Here is a 21333-nt window from a genome sequence, read left to right as displayed (position 1 = left end):
CACAGCTGCTTGGCTTGCCTAATCAGGAGGCCACACCCACACCAGACTTTGATTTTACGTGAGACAGTCATGGCTTCCCCCAAAGAATCCTGGGAAGTGTAGTTTGTGAAGGGGACTGAGAGGAGACTTCTATTCTCCTGACAGAGGTCTAGTGGCCAGAGTGGTTTAACAGTTAGCCGTTCTGACTGAAGCTCTGTGAGGGGAACAGAGCATCTCCTAGCAACTTTCAGCACCTTTCACTAACTACACTTCCCAGGATTCTTTGAGAGAAGCCATGACTGTCCAAAGTGAAATAAAGGTCTGGTGTGGATGTGGCCAGGGACAGCTTTGGTTTAAATTTGGGTGGGCGGCTACATGTGCCTGCTGTAGAATAAAAAGGTGGGGGAAACCCTGAAAAACAATGATACTGTTCACAATGTTTTCCTTTTGGAAAGGAAAGGGACTTCCCCTCTGCCCAGTGCCCACCCACCCAATCTTCTCCCCTCCCCCTCCCCTCCCTGCCCCTCCCCCAGGTCAGTGTTGGACTACAACCTGGGAGACCAAGGTTCAAATCCGCACACAGCCATGAAGCTCACTGGGTGACCTTGGGCCAGTCACTGCCTCTCAGCCTCAGAGGAAGGCAATGGTAAAACCACCTCTGAATACTGTTTACCATGAAAACCCAATGCATAGAGTTGCCATAAGTTGGGATCAACTTGAAGGCAGTCCATTTCCATTTTCAAACATGATTGCACAGAAATAAATCTCATTGAACTCAAAAAGTATGCATCTGATCAAACCCACCCTCCCTTCTCCTCCCTCCTATCTTCCCTCTTGCCCTTCCCCTCCCCCTCCCCTCCAATCCCCTCCTTCCCCCTCCCCTCTCCCCCCTCCTCATGGTCAGTTTTAACCTGCCCTTCCCTGCCCCTTCCTTTGCCCCACCCCCTCCAATCTCCTCCTTCCACTCCCCTCTCCCCTTCCTTTCTCCTCCCCTCTCCTCTCCCCTCTCCCTGTTCCTCCCCCATGGTCAGTTTTACCTATCCTAACCATGATTACATAGGAGTAAATCCCATTGAAATCAATAAGCATGTAAATGATCAGACCTGGCTTTCTCCTCCTTCCCCTCCTCTCTCTTTCTCCTCCCCTCCCCTCTTCCTTCTTCCTCCTTCCCTGCCCACTCCAGCTGTCCTTCCCTCCCCCCCCAGTCAGTTTTACTTATCTTAAGCATGATTGCATGGGAGTAATGTTACCAAATTCTTCCAAGCTACACAGGAAGTGGATTGGACTGTGAAAGACCAACCCATATTGTGTTTGCATTTTGACAACTTTGTAGGGCAGTACAATATCTCAGAGAGAAGGTCAGGTCTCCTGCTCCCCTGGTGCATTCACTATAGCTGCCCAATTTCCCTGCTTTTTAAAGTTTGATAGAAATACCTGTGGGTTATAGGTACGTTCTTAAACTGCAAGGTTTTTTGCCTGTTAGTGAATTGACAATGGATAGATCAGAATAACATATTTTTCAATTTTGAAGTTCAAGTACAAACAGGAGGAAATGCACATATAAAAATAGTACAAAATATACCTTTTAATATAAAATGAATGTAACTAAATTGCAAAATATATTTTCCTCCAAATACAAAGGCTTCTCCATGTTTTGGAAGATGAGAGACCTTCCATTTAAACAAATAACACTAAGAACTTTCTTTCTAACTTACACTCTCATATTCAGAGAGAAGGTCAATTGTTCAATCAAAACAGCTCTAAACTATGCATCATTTGCTTGCTAAACAATGATAAAAGCTGAGGTGTCAGTGAGACTTCTCTGAAATATTTATAAAAAATAAATGCACTTCTTTCTTTCAAAGATGAAGAGCTTTTTATATCCACCAACTTCCAATGCCCAAAGCACTACTCCTATACAATTTTCAAATCAACTTTAATGCCAGCGGTGCTCAATAGATTGCATATATAGTATTGAATAGTTTTGGTTGCAAAAACTTGTGAAATTCCACAGTGCACTCCAAAGCAGATCCTATGGCATTCTTTCATCTGTTTTGGCACCAGGAAAGGCTTATGCCACTGCAGCTTGGTGCTTGGCTGTTGGAGCATAGCCATATCCCCATCTGTTTTTTTAAAAGTTGTTCTCCTCTTTCCTTGTACTTCAATTGATTTATTGATGCATCCATATTCTGGGGGGTTGAGAGAGTTAGGGCATCTCTGTTATGAAAATATATATACTGAGCATCTGAGCTGCGTGTGTGCCAGTGTGTGTTTACCTAAGTAGCAGTTTTTTACCCTGCATTTAGATCACTGAGACTTAAGACTTAGTAAAATAAGAAAAGCTACTTTATTTATAGAAATACATAGTAGATAGGAAAGGCATACGTAGTTCTAACTAACTGACTAAGTTGGAGGCGCAATGCCCAGACTTGGGTATTGCCCTCATGACTCAGGAGAGACAGCAAAAACAAAGATATCTCCTCTCTCCTCAGACAGTCGAAGAAGAGAACAAAGGAAGGAGGGGCAGGTCAGATTCCCTAAGCGTATCAGTTTACAACAGAAAGAAGTTAGGTAGAGAAGAGCACAAGTAAAGGTAGGCAAGCCTAGCCAGCTGGAGGACCCTATCTTCCTTCGGGAATACAAACAGGAGAACCCAAACAGGAGTTGCTCTTGCCCCACTTCCAACCACCTTTAATAGCCTTTGCATTCTATATATACAGAACAATCGCAATTGACAATTGGGAGGAGCGCTGGGCAAATATGTGAACTTTGCTTTCCCTCTGTTTCTCATTTTTTCAATGTTAAATTCAGTTCTCTACATTTTCACATCAGTTTGTAGGGTTTTGTTTTAAATTGTCATGAAAATTCATCATCATTTTATTACAAATTTTTCCTAATATACACATGTATGCAATTTTGCCTAACATAATGCAAGTTGGTACATTATGTTTACTAATATATGCATTTATATACACACTTTACCCTTGTGTATGCATTTTTAAACACACTGCTTGGCTGGAGAACATTATCGCAAAATTCAGAAAATTCTGAATTTCAAAGGATGGTTGTGGTTCAATTTGCATCTCATCTTGGAAATTGCAGACTAGGTAAATTCACCTTTAAATATCAACTGAATCAAATTGTTCCCCCATCCCTAATTGGGAGCAATGCCATTTCTCCTCTTTTTGCCTCTCCTCTGAAAAAGATCCTTGCACAATTCATAAACTCCTTCAAACTACAGTGAAACATTGACGTGTCTGCTTGGGAGTCATGGTTTGAAGCTGGTTCAGATCCTGGTAATGGAGGAACCCTGGTTAGCCCTAACCACAGTGTACATTGTTGCTGACACAATGGTTATGTAAATAGCACTGAAGTCTTGAGAGAGGAACTCAGTCTAAAAGGGAGGAAGCATATGGTCCCGAGGTCCATTTTTGATTGTTTCCCTACAGATAAGAAATTGGCAGTGTGCACTGGACTGGAGTTGATGTTAGAACAAAATGAAAATAACATACTAAAAACTCAAAAGCCACAGTTTGGTTATTAAATTCAAAATAAAAAATCATTTCCCGCTCCCTTCAGCATATGGCTGCCTATTGGGTTCTCTAACCCAGTGTTCTTCAACCTTGGGCCGCCATTATCCCCAGCCAGCTTAGCCAATGATAAGGGATAATGGGAGTTGTAGTGCAACAATATGTTGAAGAAGACCCATAGTCTCCAAAATTGTTCTTGCATTTCCACCCCATGCCATTAATGCCAACACCACCAGATCCCTCTTGCCTCTGCAGTGCAGAGGAAGAGGGTGTTTTCCTTCAGCCCCATTTTATCATATCCCACATCGCCTATTGATTTTTTTCCTTCAAGTGACACACTCCTCTCAGGAAGCAACAGGACTCACACCAGGCACGCTCAAATATCATGTGTACAATCCTTAAAACAAAAATACACCCTCCAGCCAAACCACAGCAAAATAATAATAATAAAACAAACAGAATGCCCTGGCATCTAATTGTTCTGGGGCTCACCAAAGGTAACCCTGAATCAGTTATCTGGAGTATGTTGGGAAAGTGCCTTTGAGCATGCGAAGGGTTCGTTTTCCTCACTACTGAGCAGTTACAGCTTATCTATTCTCCTCCCCTCTCTCACACACACTTAACAATATTTTTAAAATGCAGGCTTGCTGGACACATGACTTCACCAGCACACAGGCCTGAGCCCCAGCAACTCTCTTTTTAGAAATGAAAGACTGGCTTTGCTAGCATTATGTGCAATTACAGAATCTAGTCCTTCTCTGCAAAAATGCCATTCCTGGTTCTCTGTCCTCAAGTCCCAAGCTCATTTTTATTAACTCCTAAATTGCTTTCTCCCCATGCTTATCTCTCTGCCTTCTCCCTCCCCAACAGTATCTTTTCTCTGCCCCCACCTGGGACTACACCATGCTAAGGCTCAGCCCAGGAATCTAATAGCAAAGCTGAAACATACACACACAGTTCACATGAGCTCTTCCAAGCTAGATTTGACTGCCGTCAGTACTCCCAATAGTACAAACCTGTTACACAGAAGGCCAAATTACCCTGATTAGTATTCATTTTAAAAATGTGATGATTGATTGGTATCCTTTAGCTGCTTTGGGCCTCTTTCTTTAAACAACTTACATTTCTGAATGCCTAATTTGGTTTTTAGATTCATGCATGGCAATGTGGCAAGTATTGAGTGACAGAATCCCTTCTGGCACTGTTCCCTGTCCCAGGGGATCTAATGTCAGTTTCTCTATGCACTCTAGAGACCAGAGGCCAAACTCTCTTTTTTTCCGTATACGTTCTGTGGCCTGTCAGTCCTCTCAGCAGCACTGGCTCCCACTCTCTGAATGATCTAAGTGTCGTCAATTTATAGTTCCTCACATGCTGGTCAGGTGCAAAACTCTGCTCGCTCTTCCCACCTGCACACAAAAATGGCCTCCAAGAACTAAGGGAACTCTAGGACAGTGCTACATTTTAAGGACAGATAATCTCCAGGCCCGTAAAGAACCTTGTTTTTTAAACAATGTTAATGTTTTGTTTGAATTTTTGTGCATTCTTTTCTGATGTGTATTTTGTATTTGTTTATTTTATTTTTTTGTGAGCCGCCTTGAGGGCCTTGGCCAAAAGGCGGCATAGAAATCGAATGAATAAATAAATAAATAGGACAAGTAATTCTTGAGAGACCAGGTCACACAGCACAGCACACTTCTCTTTGTCCCTTAAACAACAAGACCTAGGGCCTTTCTGCACTTACCATTTATAGCCATATAGTTCCTGTTTGATCCTATGTTTTTAAGAGTGAATTTGTAGTTGCTTGTCTGCACCTGTGGTCCCTTGTCACTGTTATTAGAGTGAGTGTGTTTTTTCCTTTCCACACTAATGGCAGGTTGTGCCTCAATTCAGAAATGTTCCATGGCTATAGTCACACAACCCTATATACACTTGTGTTCCTCCAGCCAGTAAATGTTGGAGTTATGAGCATGCACATGGGGATAGCTCTTTTTGTGTGTGCATGTTTTTAAAAATAATGCCTACTATTCCAGAATTCTAATCTTGTGGGAGTATAGGAGGATAGAAGAAGTAATAAGAGAGGAACTATGAAACCTCATGGCCCCTACAGCTTGTCCCTGAACTGTCTTTGTTATCTGCTATTTTGCTGCTCTGAACAGAGCTCACAAAGAAACAGCTGGCACTGGTCAGAGGGAAGTAGCACAAAAGAGATGTCTCCAAAACCTCCCCCACACAGAAACCAGGACAAATATGTTTGTAGACACAAATGAAAATACTGAGGATCTATTCCAGATCTTTCACAAAAGTTGGGGTTTTTTGTGGTAGAAGAAAATGCATTTTTTAAAAGTGTGTTATTCCGCAATACTAGCTGAATAACGACAATGCTGTGTGGCCAAAAAATCTGAAAAAGCAACTATACTACTATAAATGGTAGGTGTGGAAAGGCCCCTAGTCTAGTTTCCTGTAAAAGCATGCTCTTGCTCTCTCTTTGTTCCATAGCAGGGCCTTAGCAGGCAGCTCATTGTTGGAGCAGTTGCTTATTCTGTTCTAATACTGTTTCTGATTGGCTCCAGCAAATCTGGGAAATAGGTTTGCATAAACAAGTGTGACCTAAAATTTAGCCTCATTTTTCTCCATCATGGTAATGGGCTTATAGCTTGGCCTGGGCCTTCAGCCACAAGGTAAAAAATCCCCTTCTCCCCCCCATATGTTGGCATGCGTTCTGATGGATGAAAGTGCATTACAATATAAGGTTGTGATCTGCCCTAAGCCTTTTGTTTATTTTGAAAAAATCTAAACAAATAGTGACAGCTGGTATGATCTAGTCAAAGTTAAACATTTTAAAGTCGCTTTGATTCATCCCACTTTGATCAATGGGACTTTAAAATCTTCACCTTTGCCTAGGTCATTCCCACAATACCTGGCTCACTCACATTAATGCACTCATTACTGTATATTTTACTAGACAGGTGCTTGAAGCCAGTTTCTCTTTTACCCAGTTTAACACACGTAAGTAGCAGTTCTCAAAAAGAACCCATAATGCAACTACCACATTAAATTGGGTCCTCAGAAACCAGCCTTTCAATATAATCCAGTTTCTTTTCACCTGACAAATTTATTTTATTAGCAATATGGCCTTTGCTCCTTCCTCATTGGTGGCTTTCTTAATACTTCCTCATGGAGGATGAAATCAAAAGCCTTTGAAGCAAATTATGTCCACTTCCACAAGAGATCATCAGTTAAGACATTTAAGGGTTAGAGTGTGTGTCAACAAATGCCGCATAAGATAAACTAAGGATTTTTTCTTGTTGGCAAGGGTAACAGATAAGAATCCTGCTAACAAAATTTAATCAATTATTATTGACTTTCTAGCAGTTGAAATTAAAACGAGAAAGACAGCTTTGACAATTAAGCCATACATCTGAGCAAAAGCCACTCTGTATTGCTGTGTTAACACATTAAAGAATCTCTGAGAATCTTTTCTGAACTTTTTTTTAACTAAGCCATCCAATCCCAAGCATAATGAACTCTGAGTACTGGCCTAATTCTTTCCAATTCATGGGATACTGATACAATCAGTCATGTCCTCTAGATATGATTTGCTCCAAAACTTGCAAGATTTATTAACTCCTTCCTACTCTAAAATAATTTTATATTTGGAAAACAAAGAAGACAGCCCCCACAAAGGCATAATTAAACTGTTGTGAAACTGACCACCTCACAAATATAAGATACAATGAATGGAATTATTTGCTGAAGAGTAAAGTCTAATGAAATATTGTATGTTATCAATCATCTTGGATAGAGGAAGGCACAGATACACAATTAAGAAATGTTCTGTGTGTTTGTGATCAGCTGGTCTCAAGGGAAGAGCTTTAATTAAATACAATTAGATGATGGATAAAACCAGTATTGAAAGATGTAAACACTGATAAATATCTTGAAACAGAATGCTCTTCCTGCCTATATTATTGGCATCTGAAACAGTTTGCCATGGAATTATTCTTTGGGCTATCTAACTATAATTTGACTTATGGAGCAAATATCATCACATCATTAATACAATTGTGTATCTTTCAGATATCTCCATTTTGACATTTTTATTATAAACATTTCACATCACTCTCATGAATGGTAATGGGTTGTGCGTGCATGCGTGCATTTGTAACAGAGAGAGATCAGTTCCAGACAACCTGTTTTTTGAGCATTCATCCTGATGAACCAATGTTGCAGCAGGGTTTCGGTTCCGGGGGCCAGATCTTTGTGAGTTCCCACCCTGCGGGCCAAATTTGTCAGGTGGGTGGGGCAATCCATCTGTCAATCAGATGATGTCACTATGTGCAATTTTTAAAGGGGAGAAACTGCTGCAAAGAGCGCTGCAAAACAAGCATCTGTTTTTTCATCACTGCCCAGTGGAGCAGTCTCTGACAGAGCTGGCACAGCCTGCTCCATAGTTTAGCAATGGAAAAAAAACTGGTCTGCTTGGTCTTGTTGACTGTGCAACAAAAGCAAGCAGACCCAGGTTTTTGGAAAGCCCACCCCGTACTGATCTTTTCCAGAGGTTGAAGGGATCAGCATGGGGCAGGTGGCCGTGGTTTAGGGAAAACGGCCTCAGGGGCCAAATGGGACCTCCCGAAGGGCCATCATTGGCCCAGAGGCCAGAACGTCCCCACCCCTGGGTTACAGAGAGGTTATATGACATCTACTGTTTATTGAGCATTAATTCTGATTTCTTTGCAGACAGGTTATACAACAGAGCATCAAGCAATTGTTACTACGCACTTTCCAAAGCATTTTCCAGTCACTTTCCTTACTGCATCAAGTCCAGGTTTTTTTTTTAAAAAGTGGGTTTGTTGTGCAAGAACACCAAACCCACTTTAACTGTGCAACCTGAATTTCCTGTATGCAACTGAATCCCTTCCATGCACCAAAATAGTGACAGTCTGGAAGCAGACGGGGAAAGAGAGAAAGAGAGAGAGAGGTTGGTGAGAAAAATAATGCTAATAGAATGAAAACAGCCCACAACAAAATGTTGCAGTAGCCCTCTTCAGGAGTTACAATGTAACTGTAGAAATAAATGTAGTGTATAAATAAGCATGTGAGGGGTGGGCAGTAAGAATGAATGTGCTAGCTCCACTCCCTGTAGCTGCTATGGTTGCCTTTCAACTTGTGGAGGGAGACTGTTTGCAGTGGGGAGTCTTCTGTAGTAATGGGGGTCCCCACCCATTTTAGAACTCTGGGCAATGAGGGTTCAACAATGCACTGGGGGCCCCTATGGGTATAGAAGGCTCCGTGTTACAGAGTTTCCCCCTTCTACAATCTGGAGCATGACTGGACTGGTGACCGGGTGGGGGCAGACTACATCCTGATCCCAGCTCTCTCACACACATGGTTAATTTAATGCCTGAACAGCGGCAGTTACCCTTCCTCCTAAAACAAGTGCTTTTTCTTAAGGTTCTAGCCAGACAACTTTCCAAACAAGGCATTCTACTCTCTCCTCCTGCCTACTATGTTCTATTTCTTCCGTTTCCTACTGTCATTCTGTATTCATTAAGCTGATTTTTTTAAAAAACATTTTTTATACTTCTGCAAACCTTGGGCTTCCCCAACTATGCTGATACCGCCCTCTTGTTCGGCAGTGGCCCAGATGGTCACCACTGATCAACTGAATTCACTGTTAGAAGGAATGGTAGCTAATACTGATAGCCCACTAAACTACTCAATCCTCTCTGCAAGCCAGTTATACAAAATATGCAAACAAGGGTGGTGTTCAACTACTTTTCTTTTGGCTCGGACAAGGGTTAGCATTAGCACAAGGGGATTTCCTTCCCTCTGCTTATCCCACGTTGCCCAAAATCTGCCCTGGAGGATTAGAGGAGATCATTCCATTGTCTGCTTAGCACTACATTGAATACCATACAGATATCTCAGTGCAAGCTTCCTATATATTGTCATCTATGTGCTGACAAATGATAATATTTGGACATATCTGTCCTGAGAACACATTTTTGTCAAGACAGCTGGTAGAGTTGCGTTTCTAATCTGTTTTTAATTCCTTTCACATCCTGCAAATTTGCACTTTTCTCACGGTGAAACCCAGGCTTAGGTCTGTTCATTAACAGATGAACTAATAAGCTACATTCTCTAATGCAAACATATTGAACCTCAAATTACAAAGCTGATGAGATATTTATGTATAAGATGAGTGCAACTGAATTAGAACACCAGAGAGATTGAGGAGCATTACCTCCATAGCACTGATTACTAAAGTGGTTTAAAGAGCTGTGCCAAGGCCACCTACTGGACTTGGAGTGCAAGGGAGAATGAGTAGCTCAAAGTTGGTTTGGCTATTCAGAAATTAAGTGGGCACATTTTCCCCCTCTGGTTAATGCTTTCTAAAGTAATTATCAGGGCTAGCAGTCTGGATACCAACCAGTAAAGTAACTGAGCTGGGAAGCAACCAGGTGGATTAGCCATCAAGCCAGTCAGCAGGTAAATAGGAATGGGCAGTGGAGGAGCAAGTCTGTCTTCACCTAGCCAATGAGTTGCTCAGACTGAGAAACGAACAGCCAGAAGCTTTATAATACCAAGAATTCTGTTACCTGGCCCCTCCTGAGGAGGCTTCTGCAATACTATACTCTGGCCACGTCTGTGGATAATGGTGAAGATTAGCAAAAGAGCATGCCAGCAGTTCTCTGATGTGACAGAGCAGAAAGCAACAGAACCAGAGTCCCTAGCCTGAGACCTGTGCTCCTGACTGGAGGTGTCCAGTGGCTATCAGGGATGGACTTCAGGGCAGAAGTCCAGGACCTCACTAAGCAAAATGAGCAGGGGGACCCCCAAATGCAGTAAGGCTGGCTTACCACATTTTGAAGTATGTGAAGTAATACACATTCCATGTAAAGAGCCCCCTCCCCAAAAGGCCATGAAGACTGCACAACTGGAGAAGTCAACTACATTTCTAACAAAGCAGAGTAGGTACCGTATATTCCGGCGTATAAGACGACTGGGCGTATAAGACGACCCCCAACTTTTCCAGTGAAAATATAGAGTTTGGGATATACTCGCCGTATAAGACTACCCCTGCTTATGACATGCAGGTACTTAGCAGGAAAACTGTCACTTATAAACATAAGGCTGTTTGTCATCAAACATGTAAACATAAAACAGTGCAAGTGGATTAAACTTTTCCTAATTCACTCTAAAGCTGAAAGGAAGGAAATTCCCTAACGGCTCTCAGGGAGACCGCGGCTGCGGCTCCTTTCGTTTTTTCCCCCAGTAAATTGCCTACAGCTTTCAGGGCTGCGGCTCCTTTTGTTCTCTGGCGGCTGACGCAGCTCTAATCAGGAGCTGGCGATCACGGCTTCCTGGCCCGCTCCGCGGCATTTTTTCCTGACTTCTTTGGCTTACTTACATAAGGAGCCTGTACATACGGCTTCCTTTTGCCTCCTGAAGCTCAGTGACGTTACGGGAGACCACGGCTGCGGCTCTCCCACCCCTACATAAGAAGCCTGTGCATACGGCTTCCTTTGCCTCCTGAAGCTCAGTGACGTTACGGGAGACTGTGGCTGCAGCTCTCCCACCCCTACATAAGAAGCCTGTGCATACGGCTTCCTTTGCCTCCTGAAGCTCAGTGACGTTACAGGAGACTGCGGCTGCGGTTCTCCCCCCCTCAGCAAGCCACCTAGAATTAACTGAGAGCTTGCAGCTGCTGCTCTCAGTATTGCTGCCACTTTACCTTTTTCACGGCAGCTCCAGAGCCTGCAGCTGCGGCTCTGTGTCAGAGCCCCTATCTGGGGGGGTTGCTCCGCCTCCCCCGGCTCGTCTGCGGCATCTTAAGCCTACCGCAACTGCCTTTAGAGCCTGCAGCTGCGGCTCATTCTTTCCCTCGTTTGCTGAGCCCAATCGTGCTCTCGCAGCCCAGCGGCCCCAGAGTTTTGGTTTGAGACTGTTTTGTGCTTGCTGGTGCGTTCCTATGACCGCCATTGCTTCTTTATCACCCCAAGCTTCTCTGATTGGCCAATTTTCCCACCATTTTTTGCGGCCACCATTTCACCCGGCGTATAAGACGACCCCCGACTTTTGAGAAGATTTTCCTGGGTTAAAAAGTCGTCTTATACGCCGGAATATACGGTAATTTGTATTTGAGAATGTTTCTTTTTTTCAATTAAGACAGAAATTACCAAAATCATTTAGGCCCTTGACTTTCTTTGCAACTTTCTTAGGATAGGGAAAATGTTAGCATTTCCCTATACGTTAATGCAAACCTGTACAAAATAAGCTGTTTATCACAGACAAAATAATTTTCCAAAGACTGGCAGTTTCAAATTTATACAAGGGGAAAATGGGAATGCTCAAATCTGAATGCAAAACTATTCAGATCAAAGTGATCAGCTAAATCAAATGAGACAGACAAAATTTATCCATCCTTCATCAGAAATGCGCTTTATACACAAAAAGAAATAACAACATGTATTTTGCAAACACATATTAAAATAATCCTTGTGCAAATAGAGCACATTTAGTGTAATGATGAAAAGAGTTACATGTACTCAGTGGGAATTATATCACATAATCTTATGCAGGCTTTTCGCCTTTTTATTGGAAATAAGTATCTCCATTGATTTCTGCTACAGCCACAGAGACTTTGCATGAGGAAGTCTGCCAACTTCAGCATCAGGCTGAAACGTAGCCTACCGATTTAGCCTTTCCTTCTCTAGAGCCTTCTTTTTTCTCCATAGGCTTCATGATTCCAACACACTGCTGTGCATGGAAGTGCATCTGTTCAGGGCAGTGTTAGGAACATGGGAAGCTACCTTATACCAAGTCAGATGTTTGGTATACCTACTTAGTATTGTCCACACTCACTGACAGTGGCTCTCCAGGGTTTCAGGTAGGGAACTTTCCTAGAACCTGGGAATGCTAGGGATTGAACCTAGCACCTTTTGCATGCAAGGCATGTGCTCTATCACTGAGATTTGCCCCCTGTTATAGTACATCCAAACGTTATATCGATAAATAAATAAGAATTACTATTCTGGATTACATCTAATGGTTCGTCTCAGTTTTCTCTGTCTACCATTAGAAGCAGAGCATGAAGGAGCTATTCACCCAAGGTTCCCAGCCATTTGTGAAGGTAGCCATCACAACATCCTGCATCAATGCTTTCAATCAGATAATTGTGTTGTGTCCTCTATGGGTCCTACATACATGTATGCTTCCTTCCATTGTAACATTGTGAATGTTGTGACATGCTCTAGTTGCTAATATATGTTCTGACAGTTTACAGTTGTGCCTGTGCATCAATGCGGTCGATATGGTGCAATTTGTGGAAATAGATTGGTGGAATAGATTGTAAAGCAGGTGCCTGTCTCATAGGAGGTGGTGAGTGCCAAAATGGGTCCACTAAATTAACAAAACATATATTTATTGAATTTATATCCCACCCTTCCTCCCGAAGGAGTCCAGGGCAGTAGAGAGGTGTGAACATGCTTGGGGGAATCTTGACGTTTGGAGAATTAGAAAAACCTTTAAGTATAATGTGATAACTACCCCCAAAAAAACAGCCTAATGAGACTAAGCATGCTCAGTAGCGATGGGGTGTTGAGGGTCTGTTGAAAAATAAAACTGGGGGTGGGATGGCCTGAGCAGGGGCTCTCCTGTTAACGGGTGAGGATATACTGCATTGTTTTGCTTCATGTCCAAAAGCTCCTGAATGTACATTTGATATGTGCTCAGTTGCACAAACTCAAAGGAAAAGACAAAGGAAGAAGAGTGAAGGAAGTGATATGAACAAAGGCCAGGAAGAGGAATAGTAATAGATTCTACAGCCATGAGAGTGGCTGTATACTATAGCCAGAGTGGATATTTCACATTCCGCAATGTTAAATTGAAAATACCCCCATGACATTCTAATGCTTCCCATAAACTCATTTCAGAACCTTACAAACCTTAATAGTCCTGAACTCAGAAATGCTTGCTTAACAACCCTTTCAATTTTCATGGCGATAAACAAAAGCAATGTGGGTTGCTGGGAACTTCTTTGCACAATAGATTGTGCAATCGGTTGTGCGGTAAGCTTTTGCTAGTGCAGCTGTTGTGCTTGATGCCTCTTTTGCTCAACATTAAAACTCACCCATCTACTAGCTCAAGAGCCCTTGTGTTAGTGGATAGTGCAAGCTTTTGCACCAGTCAAGCACCCAGAAAGTGGAGCACAGTGAAATCACAGAATGTCGTGCAGTGTGCTTGTCATGATTTTCTGAAGCTGATAACACAAAAACCTTCTGGTTTGGACTATGACCTGGGAGACCAGGGTTTGAATCTCCACACAGTCATGAAACTCACTGGGTGACCTTGGGCCAGTCCCTGCCTCTCAGCCTCAGAGGAAGGCAATACTAAAACCATTTCTGTGTACTGTTTACCATGAAAACCCTATGTGGCCATAAATTGGGATCGACTTGAAGGCAGTCCATTTCCATTTTCAAACATGATTGCACAGAAATAAATCCCATTGAACTCAAAAAGTATGCAACTGATCAAACCCTCCCACCCTTCTCCTCCCTCCTATCCCTTCCCTCCCCCTCCTCCCCATGGTCAGTTTTATCTATTTTAAGCATGATTGTACGGGAGTAAATACCATTAAACTCAATAAGCATGAAAATGATCAAACCTTCCCTCCTCTGCCCCTTCCTTTGCCCCTCCCCCTCCAATTCCCTTCTTCCCCTTCCCCCTCCTCCCACTCACATCTTCCCTCCTTTTCCCCTTCCCTCTCTTCTCCCCTTCCCCTGCTCCTCCTGCATGGTCAGTTTTACCTATCCTAACCATGATTGCATGGGAGTAAATCCCACTGAATAAATATGTGGCGGGAGGATGAGCTGGGCTCCTGGGGGGTTGGAAGAAGATTCAGATGGCTGGCAGAGGGAGGAGAGAGGAACTTACCCTCTGTGGAGCGAAGCCGAAACAGAGGACATGCCAGAGATAGGGTCGCCTGGCAACGGGGAGCCTGAGAGCCTTGAAGTTTTAGAATCCCCCCCAGACATTCCCAGGCCCTCCCTTCTCCGCAGCTCAGAGCAAGAGGGAGGGCTGATCACAGCAGAAAGGCGGAGAGATGGTTTACCCTCAGCCTCTCCTTTATCACCCATAGTGGAATTGGACACTTCAGAAGAGGAGGAGGTGATGCCTCCCCCCTCACCACGCACACGCAGACGGTTGAAAAGACAGGAGAGAAGGGGGGGAAGGCGGGCAGTACCTGAGGGGGAGTTAAGGAGGAGCGAAAGGTTGCGCGCCCGTTTAGCCCCTTCTTAAAGAACAGGCGGAAAGCAGCCCCTTGCTCTGTCAACTTTCTCCCAATGTCGCAGGACCTGTATCCTTGTATTGCTTCATGAGAAAGTGCAGTCTTTGTTTGGACATTACCCTAATAAAACACGAATTAACTACAACCTCTGGTCTGATTCCTGAGTCACATCCTGGGCCTGACAATATGCAAATGATCAAACCTGTTCTCCTCCCCTCCTTCCTGCTCCCCTCCCCTCCCCATCCCCTGTGGTCAGTTTCACCTATCCTAAGCATGATTGCTTAAATCCCACTGAACTCCCCTCAGAGGCACATGTTACCAAATTCTTCCAAGCTACACAGCAAGTGGATTGGACTCTGAAAGACCAACCCAAATTGTGTTTGCATTTTGACAAATTTGTAGGGCAGTACAATGTCTCAGAGAGGAGGTCAGGTCTCCTGCTCCCCTGGTGCATTCACTATAGCTGCCCGATTTAGCTGCTGTTTAAAGTTTGATAGAAATATCTGTGGACTATAGGTACACCAACCTAAATAGCAAGGTGGGTTTTTTTTTGCCTATTATTGAATTTCTCTGCTTTTTAATCTGGGAGGTAAGAAATGTGATCCTGTGCAAGAGGAGAATGGATTGATCATTGCACGTTTATTGAGTTCAATGGGATTTACTTCCCTGCAGTCATGCTTAGGATAGATGAAAATGACCATGGGGTAGGGGAGGAGAAAGGGCAGGGGAGAGGGGGAGGAGGGCAAGTTTGATCACTGCATGCTTTCTGAGTTCAGTGGGATTTACATCCATGCAATCATGCTTTAGGATATGTGAAACTCACCCATGGGAGAGGAGTAGAAGAGGGAGGGAGGGCTTGAGTGGGCAGGGGAGGAGGAAGAAGGAAGAGGGGAGGGGAGGGAGAAGAGAAAAGGAGAGGAGAGTGAAAGGAGGGGGAGGGGAGAGATGGGGGAGGGGAGAGGCAGAAGTAGAGGAGAGAGGGGGATGGGGGAAAGGTAGGTCTAATCGTTTGCAGGCTTACTGAGCTCAATGGGATTTACTCCCATGCAATCACGCTTAGGATAGGTGCATTCATTATAGCTGCTCAATTTCCCTGCTTTTTAAAGTTTGATAGAAATATCTGTGAGATATAGGTACATTCTAAAACAGCAAAGGGTTTTTGCCTATTAGTGAATAACTATCTAGAACAGATGCAGAAGAAATTATACAGGTTGTATCCAATGTTAAAGTCACTGAATGGTATAATTGTTCTGCTTGGAAATGTTTTGTGCCAGCAAAATGTTTTTGTGCAATGTGGGTTGCTGGGAACTTCTTTGCACAATAGATTGTGCAATCGGTTGTGCGGTAAGCTTTTGCTAGTGCAGCTGTTGTGCTGGATGCCTCTTTTGCTCAACATTAAAACTCACCCATCTACTAGCTCAAGAGCCCTTGTATTAGTGGATAGTGCAAGCTTTTGCACCAGTCAAGCACCCAGAAAGTGGAGCACAGTAAAATCACAGAATGTCGTGCAGTGTGCTTGTCATGATTTTCTGAAGCTGATAACAAACAAAAACCTTCTGGTTTGGTTTCATACATACTCTTACTTTTTAATGACTGTTTGAAATTCAGTTATTTTGCCTTTTCATTGTGTTCTGTGGTGTGTTTCAAATTCTGTCTATGTAGCATTAGATAAAATTCATAAGTGCTGGCTAGTCTCTTATTATCTTAAAAGGCTCTTCTTCATTCCCTCTTCGTGTCCTCATTCCTAGGGGTCCTTTTCTGAGCAACTATGTATGTGGCATATGAGAGCCAGTGTGTCATAGTGGTTAGAGCGGTGGAGTATGACCTGGGAGAACAGGGTTCGAATCCCCCCACAGCCATGAAGCTCGCTGGGTGACCTTGGGCCAGTCACTGCTTCTCAGCCTCAGAGGAAGGCAATGGTAAAACCACCTCTGTATACTGCTTACCATGAAAACCCTATTCACAGGGTCGCCATAAGTCGAAATTGACTTGAAGGCAGTCCATTTCCATTTTTCATGTACTGTGACCTCTCTTCCTTCCTTCCTTCACATCCTTCCTCAAATCTCACCATCTCCTTTGGCCTCCTCCCACTTGACATGAAACTGAAGTATGTGTAACTCATATTCATGCCCTGCTCCCCATTCTTTCCTCTTCCCCCCGCCCCCCATACTGGTATAAAATTTCACCTCAGGGCAAAAACCAATTTTCTTGTGTTTTTTCAAATGTTACTTTGTAAAGCGCCATATGCACCCATGGAATCATGATAATCATTATCATAATTATTATTTATATAGTGCTTTCCAGTGTTTAAAGCCCTTCATAGAATCATAGAAGAGTTGGAAGGGGCCTATAAGGCCATCAAGTCCAACCCCCTGCTCAATGCAGGAATCCAAATCAAAGCATTCCTGACAGATGGCTGTCCAGCTGCCTCAGATATTTTTATCTAGTTCTAATCCTTACAACAACCCTCTAAGTTAAGGCTATCCTATTGTCCCTGTTATTGCAGATGGACAGACTGAGGGTAAGAGACAGCAACTTGCCTTCTAGTGAGTTCATGGCAGAGGCAGGATTCAAACCAGGGCCTTCCTGATTCACAGTTGCAGCTCAGCCTGTTAGCCACTCTGCTACATTATCATCATGTCTGGCCTTTCATGACATTTGGGCAGTCATGTATACAGGCAGGCCCCGCTTATATGGCAGGTTCCGTTCCAGGCTGCTGCTGAAAAGCGGAAACCGCCGAAAAGTGGAACCCACTGACGATAATGGTGCGCATTGCGCAAAAATGGCACGCGACAAGCAAAAACCGCTGTAAAAGCGGAACAAGCGCCTTAAAGCAGGGACTTTCCCTAATTGAAAGTCACCGCGTTAGCGGAACGCCGAAAGGCGAAGCGCCGTAAAGCGGGGCCCACCTGTAGAACTGAGCAGAAATGGAGAAGATTTGTTTTTATAAATATCTGTAGGGGGTCTCCAAAACTGTCCAAGTTGTAGACTTCACACTCTATTTTTTGGGAGGACAGCTTAAATAGCATTTGGGGGGGGGAATTGAATGGGGTGGTGGAAAAGCCAGAGGACCAAAATTTCAAAATAAGGTTTGTAGTCTGTAATGTCTCCTTTCGGTAGAATGTAATGAACATAATGCAAGTTAATTGCTTTTATTAAAAGCCCCCAAAGCAGAAAAGGTAAATTAGTACTCATCTTGCTATAGTTTTAATGAAACATCATGTATAATTGGGTCATTTTTTCCCTTTAAGCAATCTATCTGCAATTATAAATTAAAAATTAAAGGACTCATACTTGTACATGGGAAGATCTATTCAGAACCTGGGAGTTGTAAGTTAATCAGTCTAGTTATCCAGAAATCAAAATTTATTAACAGCACCCAAACTTCCTCACTAATTATGCTTTAGTAAAGGTGAAATAATGGTGAGGAGTAAGATTCTGAGTGGATCGAAATGCAAAATGCAGAGCTGACACTTAAAGTCAACAGAGAGAAGCTTGTAAAGTAAAGCTATTAGGGGTACTTCACAAATCCAGTGGTATAGCTGATTTTCCTGTATGTAAATTCCCTTGGGATTGGAATTACCCCCACTGGCATGGAGAAAGTAGAGTGTGAACTGCCTATACTTGTGGGCTTTGCAGGGACATTTTGTTGGCTGCTGTGTCAAACTGGATGCTTGCTGACTCAAAATAGCTCTTCTTATGTTCCTGCATGCAGTTACTATGATTTCTGCAATTGTGGCACCTCCAAAAGGATGCCACCATTGTGAATATCACATAAATTTGATGTAGTTGAATGTAGGCTCGCATACTGTTTCTTCCATGCACAGTCAAGTGAGCACAATCACATTGATGCTTGTGAAAAGGATATTTAACACTGAGCTTGTGGACTAACTCCTAGAAGTGTAGCTCTGCTTACCTGGAGAAGCTGGGGAGCAGCAGTGCAATTGCAGCCGTGGACGAAGCCGCAGAAGCCATGTCAGGGAAGGGCAATGTTGCGCATCGCACTGAGATGACACGCGATGTGCCGCACGGAGAAGGAGGAGCCAAGGGCTTATTTAAGCCCGCACCGCCCTCTCTGGCTTCCTCTTGGCTCGGGACGTCCGCCCCACCCTCCCTCTTTTAAGGAGTGCCCATGGTCGCTTCGGGGCCAAGTAAGAATTTTTATCCTGCCCACCCTTGTTGGCGGGCAGTTTTTTTGCCTACTCCACACTTTGGGAGATGGAGGGAACTGGGTTAGGGGGAGTTGTGATTAATAGGTTTATTTTGGCTAATTTGGCTAATCTGGTTCAAATAATAATAATAATAATAATAAATTTTATTTCTACCCCGCCCTTTTTCCAATAGGACTCAGAGCAGCTTACAACTAAAAACAACACACCATTAAAACATACAAAGTATACAATTAAAAATAGAATTAAACTTCGAGAAAAATTAAAACCATAAAACATACGTTAAAAACAGCAGACAATTTAAAATAATAAGACCATATAATGTAGTCACCAGTCCTAGGACACTTAATCCTAGTCGTTCTCTATCCCAAATGCCCGTTGAAATAAAACAGTCTTTACTTGTCGCTGGAAAGACTAATGTGGGCATGTTTGGGACCCGGATGCGGTAAAGTGCAGGAGGGGAAATAGGTAACGACAGCTAGGTGGCCCCCTTAGGCACCTTTGGAGGTGATTGGTGGTTCCGGAGGCCTGTCTCTCAGGGTTTTACGGCCTGAGGACAGGATATGGGCTGCTTTTGGGGCCAACTTACCTCATCCACCCGAGGGTTCTATGGCCCCGGGGGGTTGGTGATGTGGGAAGGCCTCCCTACTCACCTACAAGGTGTGGCCAGGGGGTAAGCAAAAGGGGGCTTGCCCTTTGCCCCAGTAGGGGCTGGTCGCCTGAGAGCTGTAGGGCAAGCTGCTTGCCTAGAGTTAGTTCCCGCACTTAGGTTTCACCTCTTCAGGTCGCTTTAAAAGTTTTTGTTTGTAATTTAATAAAGTGGCCCTTTATTCAACCATAGCTGCTGTTGTCTGCGTATTATTTTGCCCATCGACGGCAATTTCAAGACTGTGTCTGAATTTGTTCTCAGTGATATCATGCACCAACATCTGTAAACAGATCAATTATTAAAATATTTTGCTTGCATGTTACCCTATAATCCAAAGTTTGGACATCTATTCCTAATTATCCAAAGTAATTTTATGTCCTTGATGACATATTGGCAGACTTTTGACCGACTATGAGCTCTTGTTAGGATCTTCATAATTTCACCTTTTATTTTAACTTTTTTTTTAAAAAAAAATCAGAGATACCTAAAAAAATTCAATTCTCAGCTGGTACTACCGTCATGCCCTCAATATTCTCAACTGCCCAATATAGTTGACACGGATGGTTTGTGTATGAATTTTTATTCACTGGCATAAGAGCATTACAGGGCTTTTTTATTCTTAAGAGATCCATAAATATAAAGCTTTGTTCATTTAGTTCTAGGCTGGACTTCATCATGGCTTGAGCCATAAACCTGCATAAAAATCTAGCTATTCTCCTGCCAACATATTTTTACTTTAGATCATACCTGATGTTGTAAGATTTGGTGGGATTACTGAAGGATGAAAATTGTGTAAGAATGAGAATGTAGATGATACTATTGCACCGCTGCAAAAGATTGAGAGATGACATAATATGGGAATGCACAACATTTCTTGACATGTGACTAAACCGAAAGTTTCCCAGTTCAGAATGGACAAACTGGCAGTTTAGTGAAAGCATTCTACATGATGCACCAAAAATCTGGTCACCAAAATTTTTGGAGCACCATTTAGGAGTTCTGCAACCACTATACGCAACCTGAATTCAAGGGTTGTGCAAATTTATGCCACCCATGGACTTAAAATTCAAAGACTAAAAATGGATGGGAGACATAGCCTTGCCACTGGATCCCTATTACTAGCTTTTACTTTTTCCCTTTCAGTCTCTTTAGCTTGTCTCTTCCCAACTGCTATAATCATTGGGTCTTTATCTACTCTTTCCCTCTCTTACCCAGAATTTTATGGTTGTGGGTAAATGTATTGCAACTGTGAAAAAAAGCCCTAAACAAATATGTACATATAAAAGCTTTAAAATACATGAATGTTGGTGACACACACATATTCTGTGATGCTTCATGGTTCTTTTATATTGCCTTTTATTTATTTGCTTTGGTACATCTTTTCAAATGCTTTGTAAAATTGCTCTGTATGCATCCAAGACTCAAATTGGAAGGGGGACGAAAAAATGTTGGCTCAGGCAATTCTTATTTCTGTCTGACAGATGTAGATTCTTCACATAGGTTCTATAATGCTTATTGTCCTTCTTGAATTCCAGTTGGCAACTCATTATTTGCCACATGATGTTGACAATGAAAGGCTGCACTTAACTCTGTTTTCAAAATTAGATATATTTGGGCAGGCATTTCCATACTGTTAGGCAAAATCTAGTCTACACAAAGAGGCAATTGTTATACTGCAATATTCTGAAGAGTAGTTAAATGCTTAAGGTAAATGGG

At 42.9% G+C, this 21333-nt stretch overlaps 1 protein-coding gene across 1 annotated transcript in view; it reads right to left on the bottom strand.

Moving 5' to 3' along the window:
* TNNI3K (TNNI3 interacting kinase) overlaps positions 1-21333 on the bottom strand; it is a 273974-nt gene that overhangs the window by 211658 nt on the left and 40983 nt on the right. The gene's annotated exons all lie outside the window — the stretch shown is intronic.

This window comes from Rhineura floridana, chromosome 6 (assembly GCF_030035675.1).
Source record: "Rhineura floridana isolate rRhiFlo1 chromosome 6, rRhiFlo1.hap2, whole genome shotgun sequence".
Classification (NCBI taxonomy): domain Eukaryota; kingdom Metazoa; phylum Chordata; class Lepidosauria; order Squamata; family Rhineuridae; genus Rhineura; species Rhineura floridana.
The sequence above is the reverse complement of the archived record's forward strand: the minus strand, read 5'-3'. Positions and strand labels throughout refer to the sequence as shown.